The sequence below is a fragment of the Elaeis guineensis genome, chromosome 2 (genome assembly GCF_000442705.2).
Source record: "Elaeis guineensis isolate ETL-2024a chromosome 2, EG11, whole genome shotgun sequence".
NCBI classification, from domain to species: Eukaryota; Viridiplantae; Streptophyta; class Magnoliopsida; order Arecales; family Arecaceae; genus Elaeis; species Elaeis guineensis.
This window is the reverse complement of record NC_025994.2, coordinates 45,884,103-45,904,803: the sequence shown is the minus strand read 5'-3', so window position 1 is coordinate 45,904,803 and position 20,701 is coordinate 45,884,103. Positions and strand designations below refer to the sequence as shown.

The 20,701-nt window shown below is 43.3% G+C and overlaps 1 protein-coding gene across 12 annotated transcripts in view; it reads left to right on the top strand.

Moving 5' to 3' along the window:
- LOC105034910 (protein BUNDLE SHEATH DEFECTIVE 2, chloroplastic) overlaps positions 1-20,701 on the top strand; it is a 113,485-nt gene that overhangs the window by 46,228 nt on the left and 46,556 nt on the right. For 2 of the 12 annotated variants that reach the window (XR_012138558.1, XR_012138557.1), the window contains exon 4: positions 9,233-9,449. The exons of the other annotated variants lie outside the window; for them this stretch is intronic. The gene's annotated coding sequence lies outside the window, so the exon portion shown is untranslated. The remainder of the gene's footprint in view (positions 1-9,232; positions 9,450-20,701) is intronic. 12 annotated transcript variants of the gene reach the window in all.

The following is a 20,701-nucleotide window of genomic DNA, read 5'->3' as shown; positions in this document are numbered from 1 at the left end:
TAGGGATCTCAACCCTACTTAGAAATATAATGATATTTTTTATTTTTCATACTTAAGGACTATGAAATTCGTTAAAATAGTGAGAGACACAATTAGATAAAAATTTTAATCTAGTTGTGTATGTCATCATGAGTTGTCTGCTTATATTATATTCTTATTATTATAGATTAGCTACATATGTGGCATCCTCACTATCATTGCGAGGCATATTGGATGCTAACAAATTGATCGGACCAAATTATGTAGACTGGTTGAAAAATTTGAGAATAGTTTTCACACAGGAGAAAGTCTCCTATATACTGGATTCACCTGCATTCGATACGTTCGGGGAAGATCTATTTGAGAAAAAAAGGGCCACATATAAAATGTAGAAGGATGACAGCATGACTGTCAAATGTATCATACTTGCCTCGATGAACAATGAGCTTCAGAGGTAGCATGAGGACATGAATGTTCCTTCTATACTCCTTAATCTTAAGAAGTTATATGGGGAACAAAGTTGAACTGCTAGATATGAGATATTTAAGTAGTTGTTCCATGCCTGGATGACTAAAGACATATCTGTGCAAACTCATATCCTCAAGATGATTGATTTGATCACTCATTTGAGATAGTTAGATTTTGCTATGGATGGTGTACTCAGTCAGGATTTGATCCTATAATTACTCAATTTTTTCTCTCAGTTTGTCATCAACTACCATATGAACAAACTGAATATCAGCCTACCTGAACTGTTGAATATGCTAAAAATAGTAGAGAGCCATTTCAAAAGTGAAAAGGCTCCAGTTCTTTTTGTTGATATGATCAATAAGAAGAAAGGAAAGAAGGGTTTCAAAAAAAATTGAATCCTAAGGCTGGCATCTCTAAGAAGAAGGTAAAGAAGGTCTCCACCAAAAGTACTTGCTATCACTGTGGCAAGGATGGGCACTGGAAGAGGAATTGTAAGGAGTACCTTGCAATTGTGAAACATAAAGAAGCAAGTATTGCTAAGAGTTTGTATATGATACCAACAAACTTATCGTTAAGTACTTCAATTTTAGATTCTTGAGTATTGGATACCATCTGTGGCTTACATCTTTGTAAATCATTGTAGGATCTGTAGGAAATAAGAAGTCTGAATAAAGGTGACTTCGAACTGTTTGATGTCAGTAGAGAGTCCATTCAAGCCAAAGTTATAGAAATCAAGATTTTGAAGTTGCCTTCAGATAAAGTTATGGAACTGAAGATCTGTTATTATATTCTTAAAGTTGTTAGAAATATTATTTTTGTACCTTTATTATTAAAATAAAATTTTAAAATAAAAGCTAAGAATAATGATTGTTCTATCTATTTTTCTAACAAATTTTATGAAAATACTTTTATTGATAATGGTCTTCTATTCCTATCACTTAATGATAATGAACTTTATGTTGATATATGAAGAAAAGAAAGAGAGAGGAGGATGTGAATGTCATGTACCTCCAGTACTGCCGACTTGGCTATATAAATGAGTCAAGAATTAACAAGTTATACAAAAATAATTTTTTTGATCCTTATGATTTTGAATCATATGGAGCTTGTGAATCTTATTTCATGAGTAAAATGACCAAGACTCCATTTATTGGATATGGAGAAAGGGCAAGTGACATCTTAGACCTTGTACATACTGAAGTTTGTAGTCCAATATCGACTCAAGTCAGAGGTGGATATTCCTACTTCATCATATTTACTGATGATATGTCTAGATTTGGATATGTATATTTAATGAAATATAAATCCAAAGCCTTTGACAAATTTAAAGAGTATCAAAGAATAGTCAAGAAATAAACTGATAAAAGTATTAAAGCTCTTCAATCTGATTGAGGAGAAAAATATTTGACTAGTAAAATTTTTGATTATTTAAAATAAAATGGTATACTCTTTCAATGGACATCTTTTTATACTCTATAATTAAATGGCATTGCAGAAAGGAGGAATCGCATCTTATTAGATATGGAGTGGTCCATGATATGTTTTATGGATCTTTCGACCTCTTTTTGGAGATATACTCTCTAGGCTGCCGCATATGTTTTGAATAAGGTGCTCTCCAAGTCTGTCTCTAGCATCCATATGAGATATAGAAAGGGAAGAGACCCAGTCTTAAACATCTTAAGATTTGAGATTGTCCTACTTATGTGAAAAATATTGATGGACATAAGCTTAGTACTAGATCAAAAAAATATAAGTTTGTAGGTTATCTCAAGGAGAGTATAGGATACTACTTCTACCATTCTACTCAACAAAAGGTATTTGTTGGTAGGCATACCATTTTCTTGGAGAAAGAGTTCATCCAAGAAGGGGGCAGTGGGAGGTCTGTTGAACTTGAAGAAGTTTAAAACCTACAACCTATCCAAAATTCATAAGTTGATTCTCAACCAGATGTGCCTATTGTTGAGGCACAGCCACTACACACACCTCCTCTCCAAAGGTCAAGTAGAGTGCATAATGTACCATTCAGGTATGGATTTATCATTGAGAATGACAACACATCCCACATCATTGAGAATGATGATCCCACAACCTATTCAGAAGCTGTCATGAGTAATAACTCTGACAAATAGCTCAATACTATGAAATTCAAAATGCACTCCATATATACCAACCAAGTTTGGACTTTGATTGATGCGCCTAAGGGTGTGACTCCAATAGGCTGCAAATGGGTCTTCAAGAAAAAGATTGGAGCAGATGGCCAGGTAAAGACCTATAAAGTCAAGCTGATGGCAAAAGATTTCAGACAAAAATAAGGTGTTGATTATGAAGAAACTTTTTTGTCTGTAGCCATGCTCAAGTCTATTTAGATTATGCTTGCTATTGCTGCATACCATGACTATGAGATTTAACAGATGGATATCAAGACTACCTTCCTCAATAAAAATCTTAAAGAAGAAGTCTATATGACTAAGTTAGAGAGATTTATCTCTAGTGGGAGAGCAAATCAAGTATACAAGTTAAATAGATCCATTTATGGATTAAAGCAAGCATCGAAGAGCTGGAATATCTATTTTGATGAGACAGTTAGATCGTTTGACTTTATAAAAAATATGGATGAATCTTGTATGTATAAAAAAACTAGTGAGAGTACTGTTGTCTTCTTGATCTTGTATATGGTGACATACTGCTTATTGAGAATGATATCCTTATGTTGCAATCGGTCAAGACATGGCTATCATAAAAGTATTTCATGAAAGACTTGGGTGAAGCATCCTATATACTTAGTATAAAGATGTATAGGGATAGATCAAAAAGGATGCTTGGCTTATCCCAGTCTAGGTACACAGATCTTGTATTGAAGAGGTTCAACATAGAGAAAAGTAAAAGAGGTTCTTTGCCCATGGGTCATGGCATACAACTCTCTAAGAAGATGTCTCCTAAGGTACTTGAAGAGAGAAATAGAATGAGTTCTATTCTTTATGCTTCGGCTATAGGATCAATAATGTATTTTATACTGTGTACCAGATCTGATGTGGCTTATGCTTTGGATATTGTAAGCAGATTTCAGGTTGATCTCGAAGAGGATCATTGGAAAGCTATGAAAACCATATATAGTGGATCTGATTTAAAACTGGAAGGTTATACTGACTCTAATTTTCAATCTAATCCAGATGACAGTAAATTCATATCTAGGTATGTGTTCACCTTGTATGGTAGAGCAGTAAGTTGGAAGAGTTTCAAACAGCAAACTGTTGCTGACTCAGTCACTGAGATTGAGTATATTACTGCTAGTGAAGCTATTAAGGAGGTCGTCTGGATGAAGAACTTCATCTCAAAATTGGGTGTGATTTCAGGGATTGAACAACCAATGCCCTTTTATTGTGTCAATACTGGGGTAGTTGCTCAAGCCAAGGAACCAAGGTCTTATCATAAATCCAAGCATATCCTAAGATGATTCCACCTCATTCGGAAGATAGTCGAAAGACGTGATGAGATCGTGGAGCAAGTTGATATCAAGAAAATATAGCGAACCCATTTACTAAGGCTTTGTCATTTGCAGTAGTTTGACCGCCACCTTGATTACATGGGCATCAAGTATAAAGGGGATTGGCTTTAGTGCAAGTGGGAGATTGAAAGAATAATGCCCTCAAGCCAATCGTATATGGGATGTGATTAAGTTTTTTCGATAATTTTTTTTTTAAACTCATATAATTGATATTATTATTTAATAAAATAGGCTTCTTAATTCATTATATGCTGCATCTTATTATTATTTTTAAGATTATAATGAACCCCATAGGTCTGGACAATGATTTTAGGGCCATGATGAGATCATGCCAATGAGATCTAAATCTTTGATAGTCATGACCTAAAATATTCTCAGTCATTGGTTCATGAAGTCGGAGATCAATGATACCGGTAAGACTGGCATGTCCTCTGTATGTTCAGTGATGAAGGTAGTTGATCTCACAACCACTTGTGTGATGATACTGATACAAGAATATGGGTGTTCATTAAAGAATAGGTTCACTGAATACACCTATGAGAGAATATCTGATGGAGTCTTATTTACATGTCAACAGATTGTTCTCTAGTGGGAGTTGTGTAAGTAATCCTTTGATCTGAGATCATCATGGTACCTTGTGTACATGAATCCATATTTTGGTTTACTTCTTAACTTGATTTTTTGATCTTTATGTGGGGTGTGCTGGATATGGTAAAGTGTGCATGGAGGTTATGAGTGATCATTAAGAGATCAGTCACTCCTAATAAGGGGAGAGAATATCCTATGTGATCTCATAGGTTGATGATTTTGGAAGTCTTTAGCCAAAGCAAGATGATAATTAGAAAGAGATTTCTAATGTATCATTAATTGAATCATCATCTTCTAATCGAGATATATTTAGATAAGCAATTAGGTCTGATATGATTTCATGCCCATAGCTCATCTGAGATATTGTTTGACTGAAGAATTAAATTACATGGTAACTTACCATTGAAGGATATTTTGATAATTTTTATCAAAATTTTATTTCTTTTGGATAGTCATAATACGTTGCTAGATGTCAATTTTGACTTGTGGACTCGTTAGAATTAAAAGAGTTTAATTTGAAAATTAATTAGGAAGAGTCATAGTTGATTGGGACTCTTAAGCTAACCTAATCTGATCGGATTAGGGTTAGGTCAAGAGTTTGTATCCACTGCTGGCTAGATTTAGAATCCAATAGGTCACACACTTTAGAATTTGATCTTGATTTGATTTAATTAGGATTTAATATAAATTTTAGGAGTTAATTTGATATGTTAGCACATTATATTAACCCAAATTTTCAATTATGTTAAGTTCAAAGTATTTGAGCTAAACTGAACCTGTTGCCTTTGACCGATTGGATTGGATCTATTTTAATTGGACTCTTCTCTAAGTTAGAAGTGTTTCAAATATGGAAGGAGACCTCCACACCACCCAGGTTCCAAATCCAAAATTAATTGCTGCCCACCCTTTTTAGCATTGAGAAGTGGAGGAGTCCTTCATGAAGACTCTTATCCATCTCCTCATTTTCCTCCAATTTCTTAATTATCACATGCCAATTTTTAATGAAAAAATTATGAGGCATAGAAGAAGAGTCTTTCTGTGTGAAGGCTCTTCTGCACTATTTAATGCTATGGAGAGTTAATTCTCTGCATGAAGATATGGAGCGCCAAGAGTCGGCACCCCTTGAGGCTTTTTCATGTCTCTTCCTAACCTATTTATATGGGGCATCCCATATGGGTTGGGTATTGGATTTTGGTTGAAAATCAGAGGCTTTTGGCGTATTATAAGAGAGAAAAAATCTAAAAAAAATCTAAGGAAAAGATAAGGAAAAAATTAAGAAAAAAAATTGTAAGAAGGGTGGTGAGAAAAATAGCAAGTGTTGTGAGTTTATCCTAGGATTTGATTTTTTCATATGTTGGAGCATAAAATCAAATCCTAGGTTGTGATATTTTTGGAGAGAATTCTCTTGATGTGATCTTAGTGGAAAAATTGAAGGCAACTGGGCGTTGGTGCAATCATTCTTTGAGTTAGAAGCCGATAGTGTTCTTGTGAAGAAAAGACTGCGGCAGTGCACCGATTGGGAAGGACCTTGACCAACTTTCATATGGATCACCATTAGATGATTTCTATTTTGGAGTCTCGTGGAGATCACCTTCTTACCATACTACTCATTTGAGGAAGTATAAGATTCTATCTCTTTGCATGTTTGATTTTATTTTGTTTGATATTTACAAGATGATTCTAGGATTTGAGTTTTAGTTCGATAGTTTTAATTATTAAAACTTTTGATATGTATATTTAAAAATTTTTAAAATTCTCATTCCACTACATGATTGGAACCCAGCAAGGATTTGAGAGAAGCATCCTACATTTTTGAGATGAAGATCTATAGAGATAGATCTAAAAGGTTGCTTGGATTATCCCAATTGACGTATATTGATACTATGCTGAAAAGATTTAGTATGGAGAATTTCAAAAAAAGCTATCTTTCGATAGGTCAAAAAAATTTTCTCTCGAAGAGTAATTATCCGACAACTCCTTAAGAGAGAGAGAGTATATAAGTAAAATTCTATATGCTTCGATAATGGGATCTATTATATACGTCATGACATGTAGGAGACCGGATGTGGCATACTCACTAGGGGTAGTGAGTAGATACCAGTCCGATCCAGATGAGAACCATTGAAAGATTGTAAAGATCATCCTTAAGTATTTAAAAAATGCTAAGGATCAGTGGCTTATCTATAAAGAATCTGAATTAAAACTTATGAAATTTACAGACTCCAATTTTTAGTCAGATCATGATGACAGTAAGAGCGTGTCAAGATATATTTATATCCTAAACGATGGAGCAATTTACTAAAAAAATTTTAAACAGCACATTGTGGTTGACTCTACCTGTAAGGTGAATTATATCATGACATCCGATGCTGCGAATAAAGCTGTATGGTTACAAAAGTTCATCAATGAGCTCGGAGTGGCACCCTTCCTTAATGGCTCCATCTTGTTGTACTATGATAATACTGGCGTCATTGCTCAAGCAAAGAAATCGAAGTCAATCAGCAGATCAAGCACATTCTGCACTGCTACCACCTGGTCTGAAAAATTATGAATCGAGGTGACGTCGAGCTTTAGAAGATCGACGGAAAGAAGAATCTGATCGATCCATTTACTAAAGCCCTCGATGTCAAGGAGTTTGAAGATTATAAATCAAAGATGGATATGCGATACTGTATCGATTGATTTTAGTCCAAGTGAGAGTTGTTGGGAATTGGATTTCAAAGCCAATCGTCAGTCTGTTGACGATTGAGTTTATCATTATAATTATATATAAATTATTGAATTAATAAATATTATTTGATTTTTTTATCACTGTGTACATCTTATTTTAAACTTCTATTATATGAAGAAGTCTTTAGGACTATTTGATTCGATATAGGAGGATATATCATTTAGTCCTTAAACCTTAAGTTCACGACCAAATGATATACTATTATTAGGATGATAGCTATATCAAGTATAGATCATTGTGTGCCATATACGTTGGTTATCCTTTTAATCAAAGAGTGTGGAGATACTGGCATGGCATGCAAGTAAGACATAGGAGTATATCTCACTGAATGTGACCAACTGCTGAGTACTCTGCTATCAAGAATAACTTGTGAAGGATATGGGTATAAGTGTTCCTCCGATCTGACTATACTTTGATGTCGGACTATCTAAATTTTTAATTCAGTGACGAAAGATTTTTGAGCACAGTCAAGTACTTACGAAGTCGGTGTGTGAGTCAAGATGAAATTGACCACTCTGAATAAGTAGGAGTTAATGTATCAATGTATTTTAATTCAGTTAAACCTCGATCGAGGTAATCCATGTGATAGATTTAAAAAATTAAAATATAATGTGAATGACCATACTAGGTTAACAGTTAAACCCTAGGTCATCTTGAACATTTGGATCAAAGGGATGGATTATACGGTAACCATATACCAATAGGTCTTGAATGATGCTTTGCAATCTTTCGACCTATCCGGACGTCAGGTATTATTGCTAGATGGTCACTTTGATTGGTATAGAAAGATTATTTTTATACTATCAGCTTAGGTTCAAACCTGTGGGGTCATACTCAAAAAAAAATTCTGACTGATCATATGGCTGATCGACGATTAAGAATCATTTTAAGGTAAAACAATCAATTCGATTGATGATTAACCCTATACAAAAGTTACAATAAATTAATTCATCAATTATTGATGAATTATAAGAGGATTGATTAGTAATTAGATTGCTAATTAGCTCAATTTGATTGAGCATTGAGATTTGGATCAAATTTAATTGAATTGGATTCAATTTGGTTTGATCCAATTAGATTATGAGATGACCTAATCATTAAGGATGTTTGATTTTTGATTTGATCAGGATTTGAACTCGATTAAATTTTAATTTGATTAAGATTTAATCAAGACTATTTGCTATCTAATTAGATTAGGTTTAGTGATCTAATTAGATCTAATCCAATTCGGTTGGGTTAAGAACCTAATTGGATGAGAAATCAATTTCGAATTCAAATCTCTTGTGCCTCCTTTCTCTACGCCCTCTATTTCTTCACATGAGAAATTTTTTGCATGAATTTTTTCTCATGCCCTGAAGTAGTTCCACACCTACATCTGATCTATTTTTGAATTAAGAATTGGTTGGTTTAAATTTGAGTTCAAATGGATTTGAATTTGAATAAAAATCTAGAGTTCAAATCAAGTTGGACTCTTCCCTTCTCGCCACCAATTTTCTCCATGCACAAAGTATTTTTGTCTGAAATTTTTTGCACCATTCTGATGCTGGTCGACCACTATCTGAGTTCCTAAGATGAGAATAAAATTTGGTTCAAAGTTTAATTCAAACTTGATTTGAATTGGTGATAAGGGTCAACCAACATTTGAACTTGAACCAAAACTACCTTATTCTTATCCTTATCTTTTATGGGATGCCACCCTTAAGAAGGAATGAGTTTTGTGCAACAAAAAGAGTGAAAATTAGCATGAGAAACCTCAAAGTTGGGGCATGAAAACCTAAGAGTGGGTCGGGCTTTCGTGCGTGAGAAATAGAGGAAGTGATCTTCCTCTTGGGTGTGAGGTCTAGGGTGACTTCTAGGGTTTTGACTCTAGATTTTGTGAGATGAAAAATATAAGAGTGAGTATTGTCCAATCTCCCACATCAGCACCTCCTCATAAAGCTTCATCTTTTGATCCGAAGGAGTCTAGGTGATCTGAAGAAGGAAGCTTGGATCAGCCATCCAGAGCATTCGACGCGAGCTAGCACTCCCAAGAAGGATGAATTGATCAGGGCTTCGAGTGGACAATCTATAGAGGCTGGATGATTTGTGCAGCTATTTGGCATTAGTGAAAGCTTCGTACCATGCCTACCAGCAGTGGAGATCATCGACCCATGACTCAATCGATGTGATCTAAAGGTTAGATCTAATTCAGAGCATCGATGTGATTGATGCAGTTTTTGTTTTACATCAGATTTTATATGTAAAATTTTTATATCATAGATCTTTTATGGTAGTTTAGATCTGATTTAATGTATGTGTAGGAGATTAAAGTGTTTAATCTTTTTATTTTCTACTATAAAATTTGAAACATACATGCTTTGAACTATCTATTTTTCTTTCAGGAACAATAGGCAAAACACAACATCTTATGCTTACATCTAGCAAATCTGCCACAAGGATCAGTAGGGAGCCGATTGTCATATGATTTCATGTTCAAGACATCCTCTTAAGACTTTGATCAAGAGACACTCAAATAAGGCCACTATACTACCCGATCCAGTTGGTCAAGAGGGCATAATTGATCCTTATAGCAGAGCCAGGCAAAGTAGGGCAAGATAGGAAAGAAAGTAGCTAAGACAAAGGCAAAGGCAAGGCCCCATTGAAGAGAGTGGAGTCAAATTCAAAAATTAGGGAGCCCTCATGATCATATGGGAACAGCAATGATGATGCATTTGATGGCTAGAGAGGATGTTAGACCACCGCATATGGCTCACATACCCAAGGTGGTCTTCAATTTACCAGATAGTCCTAGATCACTTATAATACACAAAAGAGGGACAACGATACATGACTAAGAAATCATAAAGTAAGATTGGTTGTGTCAGTATTGAAGCCCATACCAGTCAGTCGACGGCATAGTTTGGTATGCCCTTTGCATAGTCAGGCTCGAACCAACACAACAGAGAGGGGGAGAGGGAGAAGGAACAGAGAGAGAGAGAAGGTGAAGGAAGGAAAGAGAGAGTTGGACTTTGGAGGCCACAGGAGGTCTGTTGAGGCCACGCTGTCGCTACCAACACTATGGATGTTTGGATCTATCAAAACAGAGGCTTCATCAAAAAATTGTAAAAAAAAAAAGAAAAACAATGGGGAATTAGGCAAAGGAGTTGTCGACTTTGCTCAATAAACCCAAAATAGAAAAAAATGAAATTGGGACTGAAGCCCCTTTTTGATAGATTTGGACATCCACTGCCCCCATAGTGGTAGCGGTCGCCTCGACAGCTGTTCGATGGCCTTTGGAAGCCATCTCTCCCTCTCCTTCCCTCCTCTTGTCTTTTTCTCTCTTTCCTTCTCCCTTCCCTGGTACTCGCTGATGTCTCATTTCAAAGGTAGAACCATCTTGGTTCACCATCGGTATGGTTCAGCACCCCCTAAATCAAGCGGTTTGTGGTGGTTTTGCTAACCATGCTGTGGGGATAGCATTGTATATAGGAGATGGAGCCCTCGAGGTTGTGGTGGATATGAGGCTGCTATAGATGACATAGCACGTGGGATAGGATACCCAGCATGTTAGGTTTAGAATCCTATACAGTATCTGTTGAAAAGTGTAGGGTTTCATGCATGCATTTCAAAATTTTCGCAGTAAAATAAAGCTAGACTAAATATTTTAATCTATACATACATGCATAAGATTAGATCTTTAAACACTTATAGAAAGATCTATGACATGATATAATATACATGAAAAAAATCTGAATTTAAAATCAGCAACCATGTAAAAAAATCTGCACAAACAATAGATCATATCTATAGCTACTAGGATTTCGAACCCTATACCTGAGTGCGGATAGATGAACACCGCAACTGAAACTCGCTGATCTGAGGCTCTATTGATCGCTCATAGCCACACAAAGTATCCAACCTCTACGGATCATCCACATGAAGCCCTCATACCGATCAGCCTTTTACGGGAGTGCTAGCTCGCACAGATGATTTTTGATGGTAGATCTGATTTGATCCTCTTCTTCGATCACCTCGAATCCTTTTGATATCAAAGATGGATCAGAGGAGGTGCTGGATAGTAGAGAAATTGTTGGGTATAAAATACCCCCCAGCCGAAGTTCGTGACAGGAGTGACCCTTCAGGGATTCTATCGATGTCCGACCTTCGACGACATCTTTCCGAACCTCTCTGGCGGCTGAGCCTCCGCAACGTTCCCAAGCTCTGCCGACGGATAAACCCCCACCAGTGTAGACCAGATTCTCCACGACGGGCGAACTCCACCCAAGTTTCGGCGGTGGTCGACCACCTGTTAGACTTCATCCGGACTCCTACGGGAGCCGGACTTCATCCCCGACTTCAACTGCAGGAAGACTTCATCCGGACTCCTACGGGAGCCAGACTTCGTCCCCGACTTCAACTGCAGGTAGACTTCATCCGGACTCTTACGGGAGCCGGACATCGTCCTCGACTTCAACTGCAGGTAGACTTCATCCGAACTCCTACGGAAGCCGGACTTCATCCCCGACTCCGGCTGCAGGAAGACTTCATCCGGACTCCTACGGGAGCCAGACTTCATCCTCGACTTCCACTGCAGGTAGACTTCATCCGGACTCCTACGGGAGCCGGACTTCATCCCCGACTTCAACTGTAGGAAGACTTCATCCAGACTCCTACGGGAGCCGGACTTCATCCCCGACTTCAACTGCAGGTAGACTTCATCCAGACTCCTACGGGAGCCGGACTTCATCCCCGACTTCCACTGCAGGTAGACTTCATCCGGACTCCTACGGGAGCCGGACTTCATCCCCGACTTCAACTGCAGGAAGACTTCATCCGAACTCCTACGGGAGCCAGACTTCATCCTCGACTTCAACTGCAGGTAGATTTCATCCGGACTCCTACGGGAGTCAGACTTTGTCCCAGACTTCAACTGCAGGTAGACTTCATCCGGACTCCTACGGGAGTCGGACTTCATCCCCGACTCTGGCTGTAAGAAGACTTCATCCGGACTCCTACGGGAGCCAGACTTCATCCCCGACGTCAACTGCAGGTAGACTTCATCCGGACTCCTATGGGAGTCGGACTTCGTCCCCGACTTCAACTGCAGGAAGACCTCATCCGGACTCCTAGGGGAGCCGGACTTCATCCCCGACTTCAACTGCAGGAAGACTTCACCCGGACTCCTACGGGAGTCGGACTTCGTCCCATCTCAACTGCAGGTAGACTTCATCCGGGCTCCCACGGGAGCCAGACTTCCATCCTGAACTCCTGTTAAAGGTAGACCTCACTCCGAACTCCTACAAGGGCCGGACTCCGAGCCTCTACTGCAAGCGACCCACTTTGAGTTTTTGCTACAAACGATCTACTTCAAATTTTTACCACGAGCGGTCTGTGCCGGATTCCCACCGTAAGCCTTCACCCGAGCTTCCATTATGGACGAATTTCTTTCAGATTTCTATTACAGACAGGCCTTGGCCAAGATTCCTCGACAAATGATCCCCATCCGGGCTTCTACGGAGATCGGACTCCGATCGAACTTCTATAAGTGGGGAAATGTTGTGCTTACGAAATTCAGCAGCTGGACCCCTCCGATGGATGAACCTCTCCAGCGCCATCCGACATCCACCACCGGTCGACCCTCTGTCGAAGTCTGCATGAAACCGGACTGCGTCTGCGGAAAGCCTCTGATCGAGCTCCTACGGCAAGTGGTCCTCACCTGTAGCCTTAACGCCCAAGGCACCCAACAGGATTTGCAACATCCGAGCTCCTCTCAGATGGATAGCTACCTCTCTCCGCCAGGCACCTCAACCGAACTTTGGCCGACAGGCCCGGACCCCCTGGCAGGCCACAGTAATGGCCACGACTCTGCTCCACTTCTTGTGATGGATCCCACACGGCTTCATCACTTCCTGACAGACCACAGTAATGGCCACAACTCGCTCCACTTCCTGCGATGGATCCCGCATGGCTCTGTTACTCCCTGGTAGACCACAGTAATGGCCATGACTCTGCTCCACTTTCCTCCACCCTCTGGCAAGTCGCGACAACGGACGCCGCTCCACTCTCCGCAATAGACTCCACGTGGCAGGTCTCGGTGATGGCCATGATTCCACTTCACTACTCTTCATAACAAACTCCCCCTGACCCCGAGCGGCCCACTGCCAGACGGTTACAAACGTCGCTATCAGTCTGTTGCACCCTCTGCCTATAAAAGGGGGACCCCAGATACGTTATTCTCTAAGCTCTAATTTCTATCCCAAAAACTCTGCTAAAATTTTCGTTCGAGCACTCCATTCTTGTTGAGGCAGAGAACTGACTTGAGCATCGGAGGGTCTTGCAAGAATAACCCCAACTCCGGTTTAGACTTCTTTTGTAGGTCCCGACGGCGACTGCAACTCCCTCGACTCCAGCTTCTCTGACGCAGGCAGATTTTTACACCAACAGGATTGGCGCTAGAGGAAGGGTCCTTGAGCCTTCGCAGTACCGTTGTTCTTAAAAGAGTGCTCAACGGGACTGCCTCTGGTCATCTTTTCTGACGTCCTCTCCTCCTTCCCCCACTAGGTCTCCGCCCGATGCCTCCCCGCAAAGCATCCACACGGCGATCCACGACCTCTACGGTCAGATCTCAGGCTCCGACCTCACCTCCAGTTTTTCAGCCTCCTCCTCCTCCTTCGGCAACGGCGGTTGGCGCAGAGTAATTCGACCTACTAGTTCAGCAGGTCAGAGGCCTCACTGAAGCTGTGCAGGCCATACAGCAGCAGCAGCAGCTGCATGCATCGGTGCGACTGGAGAGAGCATCGTCAGAACTCCAAAATCTGGTGGTAGGACGGGCCACTTGGGCCAGCCGCTCCGTCTTTCCCGAAAAGATGAATCCGAGGGTGGAGAGCCCTCAGTCAGATCATGATTCCACCCCTAGAAGATCTCTACCTCCATTCTGCTAGAAGACCCTCGAGACCCGTAGTTGAGAGGATTTCCTGGACCGGAGGCTCCAGGAGATGGACCGGAGGATCGAAGAACTCCGTCACGCTCCCCCCGCTTATGGTGAGGACATTTGTACTGACCCTCCCTTTTCTCAAATGATCATGTAGGAACCGATCCCGTCGAACTTCAAGCTCCCTCAGTTTGAAAGCTTTGACGGGACTTCGGACCCAGTTGACCATCTGGAGGCCTTTCAGACAATGATGCTGCTTCATGGTGCACCCGACGCCATCCTGTGCCGAGCTTTCCCATCCACCTTGAAGGGAGCGGTGAGAAACTGGTACTCGACGCTGAAGTCGGGTACCATCTTTTCCTTTGATCAGATGAGCCACCAGTTTATGGCTCATTTTGTTAGCAGCCGGCATCTCCGGAAGGGTTTGGAGTCCCTCATCAACATCAAGCAGAGGGAGGGAGAGTCCATTCGGGCTTACGTCAACCGTTTCAATGTCCCCACATTGGAGGTCCAGAACTTGGACCAATCGATCGTGATGGCCGCTCTGAAAGGTGGCCTTCAGAAGAACGACCTTCTATTCTCTCTAGAAAAGAAGTACCCTAGGGATTTTGCTGATTTGTTGGCTCGGGCCGAGGGGTACGTCCGAGCAGAAGAAGCCTTCAAGATGAAGGATGAGGAGACCATGAAAGAGCGGCAGGCAGGAGACTCGAGTAAGCCCGCAGTCGAGAAAGGGGTGAGAGAAGCTCGACCGCATTCTCGAACTCTTCCCGGGCACAAGTGCGCCCAGACTCCTCCCCGAGCGTGCAGACAGAGAAGCCCGGAGCAACGGGTCCACTGGGGGTCTCCCCCAGGGAGATTCCGCAGCTATGCCCCCCTCAACGCATCAAAAACCCAGGTGCTGATGGAAGTCAGAGAGCAGCTCCCAAGGCCAGAAAGGATGCGCACGCACCTCGAAAAGTGTAATCCTAATAAGTTCTGCCTCTACCATCATGACCATGGCCACGACATGGAGGAATGCATTCAGCTCCGAGATGAGATCGAGGAGCTCATCAGATGAGGTCAGCTCGACAGGTTCATTCGACGCCGGCCTAAGGGTAGAGAGGATCAACCAAGGGCCCTGCCGCAGCCTGAACCGTCGAGGAGGGAAGAGTAGTCCAGAGATCGGCCTCCACTTGGGATCATCAACTCCGTCTCTGGAGGACCTTGACAGGAAGCAGACCTTCTACAGCCCTGGGATTTGAAAAACATGTAAATGTATTGCGAACGACCCCGCTTCGAATCAAGATTCCTTTCAGACTTGCACATCTTTCTCTTTTTGGCATAGACTTGTAACGACAGGGGACGACCCCTTCGGATAATGAAAACAAACCCTGATGTGGGCAAAGTTGAAAGTCCGATTATTTTTAGACCAGATGGGGGGAGAGGCCACACAGCGCCCATATGCACCCCCACAGTCGTGTTAGGGACAGGAGGAGAACCTTACCCTAACATGAGCAAGGTCGAAGGCCCGATTACTTGTAGACCGGATGAAAGGAGAGGCCATACACGCCCATATGCGCCCCCACAGCCATGTTAGGGACAGGAGGAGAACCTCGCCCTAACATGAGCAAGGTCGAAGGCCTGGTTATTTTTAGATCGGATGGGGGGAGAGGCCTCACAGTGCCCATATGCGCCTCCACAGCCATGTTAGGGATAGGAGGAGAACCTCGCCCTAACATGAGCAAGGTGGAAGGCCCGGTTATTTTTAGACCGGATGGGGGGAGAGGCCACACAGCGCCCATATGCGTCCCCACAGCCGTGTTAGGGACAGGAGGAGAACCTCGTCCTAACATGAGCAAGATCGAAGGCCCGATTATTTATAGACCGGATGGAGGGAGAGGCCATACAGCGCCCATATGCGCCCCCACAGCCATGTTAGGGACAGGAGGAGAACTTCGCCCTAACATGAGCAAGGTCGAAGGTCCGGTTGCTTGTAGATCGGATGGGAGGAGAGGCCACACAGTGCCCATATGTACCCCTGTAGCCCTATTAGGAACAGAAGGAGAACATCGTCCTAACCTGAGATGAAATCGATCACATCAGAAATAGAGGAAGAACCTCGTCCTGACACCAATTAAGGTCCGACCATTCGAGACCTGACAAGAAAGAAGAAAACCTTCTCGGCGGCCCTTCTACGCTACCGCGACTCCGTAAAAAGCTAGGGAAAACCCTTGCCTAAAAGAAGGAGGGAAACGTGAAGGAACAGCGACGGGCTACCCTAATGAAAAACGGAGGCCAAACTACACTAAAAGCACAAAGGACCTCATCTCTATGAAGAAGAAGGAAGAGAAAGTAAGATCTACGGTCACGAACAAAAAGGCAAATCAACACGGTGATGGCTAGGAACCTCCAAGTGGTGTCGACATCGAACCAATTAAAAATGCAAGAAACTCGATAATGATGACCTAATACAAAGATGAATAAGAAACCTTCGAACAACATCGACATCGCACGGGACAAAAATGAAAGAAGTCTGGTGCACGACAATTCAACATGACGTACGGGTAAGATAACAAAGACCTTTTCATTTCATTAGCAAAGTATGCGTTACAGAGCCTGGAAGGCCTGAAAAAAAAAAAAAAACAAACAACAACAACAACGACAACAAACAGACAAGCGGCAAAAGAAGACACCTAGAAGGATGAAAGACAAAAAGAGCCCTAAGGGGGCCCGGCTTCCTCCGATTTTGAACTTTTGGCTTCGACCCTCATCAGGGAGTGCTTTAAGCTCTCGACTTCTTCTTTCAATTCCTTCTCTTTCATTAGCATCTCCATATATCTCTGATGAAGCCGCTGGCTTTCGTTCTCTGCCTTTCGATGCCTTTTTCTCAGGACCTCGAATTTCGTCTCCGCATCTTTGACTGCCCGCTACTCGTATACCAGCTAGATCTTTAATTGCTGTAGCTCGGCCTTCCCCTCCCCAAGGGTGACAGATAGCTCTTCTACGGTTCTTCTCAGGGATTGGAGTTCGTCGGGATCCCGAACAGGAGCAAACTGAGCTCCTTCGGTTAGCTGCCTTTGAAGGCGGGCAACCTCGTCGGTCGTCATCCTGAGCTTCCCCCTATAGTCGTCCACCTGCTTGCACCAGTCGGTCCGGTACTTGTTATAGCTCGCCTCGACATCCTGGAGCTGTTGTTGAAGGTCGGAGAGCTTCTTCGACCATTCCCGATCGTAGTCGGCCCAAGTCGAAAGCCGAAACGAGCTTCCTTCCAACTGGCTAATCCTCTCCTGCGTAGCCGACAGCTCTACTCTGAGAGAGCTGATCTTGGCAGCTTGGGTCCAAGATCGGTCGCTGGCGCACTTCTTATATTCCTCGAGCTCCTTCTTGAAGTTCACTTTCCTCCGACTGTACTCCATGATCCCCTTCACATGGAGGTTTCGAAAGTAGGTGGCCTCCACGGTGGCCTCAGAGTGACTCTCCCTCAACCTGCGAAGTTCGCCATTCATCTTCTTCGACCTTTTTGTTAAATGATGAACTTCCTTCTTCAGATGTTGGATCGTGGACTTCAGCGAAATTCTCTGTGGCAAGGGAAGCACTTCGGCAGGGCACTGCCATCGGGAGACAAAAGCATCAAGGCACGTCTCATGGCAGAGAAAAAAAAAAGAGGAGAAGAAGACTGGAGAAGCCCTCCATAAGGAGAAACCCAATTTTATTGATTGAACATTTCTTAAAGATAGAAGGAAAAGAAAAATACAAAGTTAGAGGTCTCAGACCTCTGAAATAGGAGTTGGGGAGCTCGGTGTTCTTGGAAGGGGTGCTGCGGTGGCAGTGGCAGTGGGAGAGGGCCCAGCTTCATTTTCAGATGCCTCGTCCAAGAAGCTGAGGTCGAGCTCGAGAAATTTCTTGACCACCTTCTTTTAACAGAGCTCGAATCCTTTGATGAATGCTTCTTGGCCAAACTTGACGTTCAGGTCCCTCATCTCTGCAGAGGCCTTGAACTCCTCCACTGCTAGGACCCTGGCCTCCGAGATCAGAACTAGAATCTGCTCCATCAAATTTGCGACCTCGGCCTCTGCCTTCCTCACCGTCTCCTCCGACGTCTGCTTTTCTTTCTCGAGGACCTCTTGGAGGTTGGCTAGCTCGGCAGCCTTTTCTTTGAGGCGGGCGGCCTCGGCCCGGCGACCCTCCTCCACCTGGATGGCATCCCTCCTCGCCCGATTCGTCGCCTCGATGTTGGCAAGGAGCTGGTGCCCGATCTACAAGGGTGGCCAGGAGGTCAGAATGAAAGTTGAAGAATTAATCAAATGAAGATGCGAGGGGAAGAAGGAAAGTGAATCTGTTCACCTCGAGAAAGGACCTTAAGGAGTCCCAAACCCACTGTTCGGGATCGGCACGAACAATCCTCTGGACGACTTCGGGCAGGATGCAGCCGTCAACCAATCGCTTTATCAAGTCCCTATCATTAAAGGGATAATCCTCCGGCTCTTCTTCAGAACCGTGGGACTCTCCGATGGCGGCTCGACGGCTACTCACCCTGCGGGCCACCGACTTCCTTTTCCTCCCCCTCTCAACCCCTGGCACCTCCTCGAAGCGGGCCCCCGAAGCGGGAACCTCAACGGGGGAACTCCGTGAAGAGGCCCGGGGAGTCGGAGGTTCGGCGTCTGAAGGAACGTCGATCGTGAGGGCCACCTGGGTAGGCGTGACCGAGCTCGTCTCCTCCATTTTGGCCTTCTTTGCCGATCCGGAGGCTGCGATGCTTTTTCTTTTGTGAGCCTTGAGGCCCCTGACGAGCATCCGTACTGCTTCGACGTCCATTCCTAAAAAAAAAAAAAAAAGAAGAGAGAGAAAAAAAAAGATCAGTGATGGGGTCAAAAAGGAAGAAGTGACACGCAAAAAAAAAAAAAAGAAAAAGAGAGAAGCAGAGCAGGAAAAAAGAAGAGGAAAGGAAAGATGAGATACTCGCAGGATCCAGGGGGCTCAAGCCGATGTTAAACAAAAACTGCTCCTTCAGAAGGTTAGGAAGGGAAGGAGCCGAATAACTAAGAAGCTTTCGGGCGGTCTGAAGGTCGTCCTCCCCCAGGCTAGGAGCCTGATGGACAGAGTCCCTCAGGGAGCCTCAAGGGGGCAATCCCAGCCTCAAGGTCGGGCATTGGATGAAGAGGTACTTCCCCTTCCAGTTATGGATTGAAGAGGGAGCACCTTTCAGCAACCCCTTCTTGCCAAACTGGGGGGAGAAATACCACCAGTCTTTTGCCGAGGGGTGGCGCTTGAAGGTGTAAAAATACCTAAACAAAGAAAGAGATGGCTAAACTTCGACTACATGGCAAAGGGAGAGGAACCCTATCAGAAACCTAAAGGAATTCGGCGCAACTGAAGCTAAGGAAATGTCTAAAAAATAAAAAAGAGCGATGACGAAGGGCGGAAGCGAAAGACGGAGCCCAGCACAGAAGGCCTCCTGATATAGGCAGAAACGGTCGGGTGGGGGGGTGCTAGCCCGGTCGGTGGGATCAGGAAGCTCCAGATCATACTCCGGAGGAACTCCATACTGAACCCTTATTAGTAAAAGTTTATCCAGAGTCAGAGAACAAGGAATGACGCCCGACGTAAAAATTAGGCAAGGCCCAGCCCTAGATGAGGGTTCATCTACAGTATGAGGGTTCTGGGGGGCTGAGGCGGACAAACTCCCGGAACCACTAGAGGTGGAGGTGCCAGAAGACATTTCAAACAAGGACCCTAAAAATCTCGGAGAAATCAAGCAAAATAAGAGGCAAAAAGTTCGTGGGGGACCAAACCAGGGGAATGTGGCGGAAGAAAAATAGAGGAGAAAGGGCACCTAGATGGCAAGAAGAGAAATGAAAGTTCTGGGACTAACCTAAGTCGCTCCGAAGGATGCAGAGGTCCGAGGACAGGGATGACTCGAAGAATGCTTAGGGTCAAGGTGGACGCCAAAGAGGGTCAGAGCTCTCGGAGAGAAGGCAGACACCGACAGAACTTTCAGGCGGAATGAGACTCCTGAAGGCGGAAAGACGGGTTTAAATAGACCCTGAGATCCAGCGCTATAATGATCGCGGATCTCCCTAGACCGACCCACGCTCGCCACATGTCCCACTCGCCACTGCAGGTGGCTAAAAGTGGCTGACAGCTGACAGAGCCATTACTGCACCGTACTTGGGCCAACGCTCTAGCGGAAATTTCGAAAGGTCCCTACAGATCACCTCGATTTGAAAAGACTCCAGCACGCGCGCATTAAGTGCCAGAATATCTGAGGACGATCGTTCATAGGATTCAAGGGGATAACTTCAGCTGTAAAAATTTCTCTGTACTTCCTTCATTCGAAACTCGAACTCGAAAGTAGGAAGACTGGTGTTGGGTATAAAATACCTCCCAACCGAAGTTCGTGACAGGAGTGACCCTCCAGGGATTCTACCGACGTCCGACCTTCGACGACATCTTTTCGAACCTCTCCGGCAGCCGAGACTCCGCAACGTTCTCAAGCTCTGCCGACGGATAAACCCCCACCAGTGTAGATCGGATTCTC